The sequence below is a fragment of the Oratosquilla oratoria genome, chromosome 9 (assembly GCF_046742065.1).
Source record: "Oratosquilla oratoria isolate Oo_2021 chromosome 9, ASM4674206v1, whole genome shotgun sequence".
Taxonomy (NCBI): domain Eukaryota; kingdom Metazoa; phylum Arthropoda; class Malacostraca; order Stomatopoda; family Squillidae; genus Oratosquilla; species Oratosquilla oratoria.
The window spans coordinates 59,354,408-59,359,407 of record NC_134785.1 but is presented as its reverse complement, the minus strand read 5'-3'; positions in this window follow the sequence as shown (position 1 = coordinate 59,359,407).

Sequence of the window (5,000 nt, the reverse complement as noted above, 5' to 3'; positions counted from 1 at the left end):
AAAACGAAATATATTAAAATAAAACAATGAAAAATAAAATAAAACAAAATAAATAAATAAATAAAACAAAATAAAATAAAATAGAATTAAAAAAAATCAAGAGCATAAAAAATCAGAATAAGATAAAATAGAATAAAATAAAAACTCGTCCGTATCGTCTGGCAGAGGTTAGGGCCTGTTCACACCTGCGGTTTGAACCGCGCGGAAACTGCGGCGGTACCGCATAGTCAAGGAAAAACTGCACGGTTGTGTGTGAAGGCCTCATTTGAATTACCTTGTAATTGAACCGCCACGGTTTAAACCGCGGCGGTTGTAACCGCTAGTGTGAACAGGGCCTTATTGTATTCCTCGTACCTACAATCAGATTATTTTATTCATCAAAGGAAATAGCCAATGCAGGACCCCTTCACTATCCCTTGAGGAAACGATGCAATACTCGTAATATGGAGACGATGTCTGTTTTGACTACGTTTTCTTTCAAACTATGTTACTTTTATCGTTATATTTAAGTCTTAGTCTTTCTTTCAAGCTTTGTTATCAGGTTGATCTTAGTGTCATCATCTTCAAATTATCTTTATTATTATACTTATTTATATTTTCATCGTCATCTTTTTCTTCACATTTATGTGTTATATCATCTCTGTATTTTCACCCCTATCGACTCAGACGGCGGGTTAGGGCGCCGTTACTTGCGGCGAAGGTCGAGGGGATGGCGGTTCGAATCCTGCCACCTGCGAAGTTGAACCAAGGGCATGGTTCATTAAATTCCACGCTACAAAGCCCTCCGTGAGGGGCACGGTCCTAGTCTTTCGATAGAGGGAAGTTCCTGACGTTAAACCATATCATCATATATATATATATATATATATATATATATATATATATATATATGTATGTGTGTGTGTGTGTGTGTGTGCATTTGTGTGTGTACACACACTCATATATATGTATATATATATCTATATATATATATATATATATATATATATATATGTGTGTGTGTGTGTGTGTGTGTGTGTGTGTGTGTGTGTGTGTGTGTGTGTGTGTGTGTGTGTGTGTGTGTATGTACAACATTCAGTGTTGTACAAATACTTTCCCGCGTTCGTATACTTACCAAATGTACTATCATAGTGGAGATGGGTTGAACGCAAAACTTTCGTGTATGTGTATGTAACTCGAGCATACAAATATGTAAGAAAAGTTACGTTGAACTTAAAATTCTCTTGATGGTGTAGTGGTCAAGACACTACTAGCACTTGGCACTTGCTGGCCTTGGTTCGAGTCCTCGGGCGTACCACGTTTCAATTTCTGCATGCGCCTCCACGGTATTTCCGATGTTGATGGCTTAGACTTAAAGTGCACTGTGGTTGATAATATATATATGTATATATATATATATATAAATATATATATATATATATATATATATATATTTCTTCATTGATCAGCGTCTACTTGTGTATGACAGTTCATATACGCAGAGGCCCGGAGTCGGCTCCCAACGCCTACGGGTTATTCATAGCCATTCCTGCCTGACCACAGAGGGCAAAGATGAAGGCTTCGACCGCAGGTAAATAGTTCTTGGAGGTCCTCGCGTCTCATCCGTGGAAAGCAACAAGGGAACAAGCAAAAGCGTTGCACGCACGCACGTACACACACACACAGACCAGTTCTCCGGTTAGTGAAAGTTAGCCTGAATGAACGCTTTCGAGACGACCACACCTGTCGTTATTCCCCCCAATAAATATCTCAATTTTGTATTTCTGTTCTTATTTGGTGTTATTTCTAAGTCCTGGCTACTTTAAATTGCGTGAATTTGCGCATACACGCCATTTATCGAGACTGTGTTTACACAGACCTTGCTTGACTCGACTTTGAAAGAAAACGCACAATCAAAATCATTCGAGTCTGGTACAATAAAATTAAAATTAACATTTACAGTTTAGCTCTCAATCCTATGCAAATTATCTAAAGCAAATAAAAAGAAAAAAATTAATACAATATCAAGAGTTCACCTGTATTCTGTACAACTGATCTAAACGGATATTAGAGAACAAAGATAAAATTCAAAATGCTCATGGCATACCCAGGTGGCCAGCGTAGTGTGTACTCTACGCTACATCCTGCTCGCCTTCTTGATATTGGTGAATGTATGCCACTCAGAACATCAATCGCCCACTCGTAGCATCCCCTTCCATCTCATACCCAACCTGAGCTGCCCTTCTGCTCGCTTCTTGTGAGGAAGGAGGAGCGGATGGGGTGGCTAGACCTCTCCCACCTGAGTCATTACTTGGTAACATAAGTAAGGCGTATGGTGCCATAGTGATTGAAATGGGGTAAATTTCGAGTTGATTAAATAAATCGTGTTGGGTAGGATCCTAGAGAACGTTAGACAACTTATTCGTACTCAATGATTAATCACAGGCAACTTTTTAGTCGGCCTAATGAAACATACTGCATAGAACGTGCAGGTAACTTTTTAATGACAACAACAGTTGGCGTATGCTATGTTAACAGAATACTACTTACCAACCTAACCTAACATGGTGACTGTTCACCAAATGTTCTTCAAACACCGTGGTCTATTTCCATGTGGTTCTTCCTCCGTTTCATAATAAGAAAATTGCTTTGTCAGTTATGCCTATCCTTTCCATAGTTATGAAAACAGAGATCAAATCATTCCTCTAGCTCCTCTGTCTCCCCACTGTGGGAACTTACCTTTCCTTGTCTGATCCATCTGCTAGGCCGAGAACTATTTTGGTTCCTATTTTTCACTTTTTTATTATTATTATTATTTTTTTTTTTGGGGGGAGCGGGGCGGTTACGCCCCTGCTGCGTATCTGCGGGGTGGGAATCAAATTTTCGATCAGATTTTTATGTTATTATTTTCGTCCATACATTAAATGCCACTCTTACACTGGTCAGTACACACACACATATATATGTATATATATATATATATATAATATATATATATATATATATATGCACACATACATACATACATACATACATACATACGTGTGTGTGTGTGTGTGTGTGTGTGTGTGTGTGTGTGTGTGTGTGTGTGTGTGTGTGTGTGTGTGTGTGTGTCTTACTTGCGCTAGCACTTAACCTTGTGGGATCCCACGAGTCTGACACCCCATCCTTCACAGTCTCCCTCATATATCTCTCCATCAGGCAGCCCTTGGTCCGTTCCAGGAAGTTCCCTCCGAGTCTTCCCATACAGTACCACAAGCTTTCTCCAGATCCAGCTGGAGATAGTCCACCCAGCCCGGTCTTTGCTAACACATGGATCATCGCTCGTGAGTGTAAAAGTCGATAAACCTGATATTCATGTCTTTTCTTAAGCTGCACGCCTACCCACACGCCCATCCCTCGCCTCCCCGCCAGGCATCACGTCACGTCATCTGTCGCTGCGGTGTCCACGTCACGGACACGGGAGGGGGGGGGGAGAGCGTGACGAAGACAGACCAATCTCATCGCTGCCATGTCCTTCGTCCATCTTGCCAGGTCTTCTCTGGGCTGAATAAAATCGCTTGGCGACAGTTTTTTTCTTTTAATATTATTTTTTCTAGCCATGAAAATTCAAGTAAGGTATATCATTGCAGATAAGGAGTTAACAGATGAGTGTATTTATATATGTGTATGAATGTTTGTCTGTGTATATGTATATATGCGTTTATATGTTGGATGTATATATACATACACATATATGAGTATATATATATATATATATGTATATATATATATATATATGTATATATATGTATATATATGTATATATATATGTATATACATATGCATGTATGTACATATATATATATATATATATACTCGTATATGTGTATATATATATATATATGTGTGTGTATGTGTATGTGTATATATATATATATATATTGTATATATATATACATATATATATGCATTTTGTGTATTTATGCGTATATGTACGTACGTATATATGTATGTATGTACTGTATATATTCAAGAATATATGTTTGCAAGTATGTATGCATGTACTGTATGTATGTATGCATGTATGTGTGTGTGTGTGTGTGTGTGTGTGTGTGTGTGTGTGTGTGTGTGTGTGTGTGTGTGTGTGTGTGTGTGTGTGTGTGTGTGTGTGTACGTTTCAACATGGTTAATAGAACTTAAGTCTGTTTCGATAGTCTTGAGATAGTTTGTTTCTTCCTTTGGTCAGAAACGGTCTGGTCTGGCAAAGACCAATTGACTCATATTTTCAGATGATCAGTCGCCGGTTGTTAGGTCTCCAGATGTAAAAAAAAAATGGAAGTTGTCAAAGAGAGATTTTGGGGTCGTTCCGGGCACCGAGTGCCAGGCCCTCGGGACTGCCCTGAGTGTTGATGAGACGTGAAGACGTATATCGGGGAGATGATTCTCTCTCTCTCTCTCTCTCTCTCTCTCTCTCTCTCTCTCTCTCTCTCTCTCTCTCTCTCTCTCTCTCTCTCTCTCTCTCTCTCTCTCTCTCTCTCTCTCTCTCTCTCTCTCTCATTGCCCATCTATGTGATATTTGATTTTTATATATCTTATATATAGTAACGGAAGCTACAATTTATAGAACAATGAGTATTACTTTTTAGCGTTACAACAACGATTTGAATCGATTCTATGACACGTGGCAACAGCGTTTTATTCCACATTTATTTATTTTATAATTTATAGATAGTGAAGGATCCTATATAGTGCAATGAGTACCACTTTAATAGGATTACAACAACCTCTACCTCCAAAATTGGGGGCTAACCTGGATTTTGTTAATGTAGATGACGTTTTGAGTGTTACCTGAATTTTGTAAATATAGATGACGTAAAAACGTATGTATTCTGTGGCACGTACACGATGATTTTGTATATAAATTGAATTATGTGTTCTCACTTCAGTTTCTTTCAAAGTACTGGGCAAAAGTAATATTCAATTTTACACTTTTAAAGATTTACCCTCAATAATGTGTTGGATCCTTCCAATTATTCTCA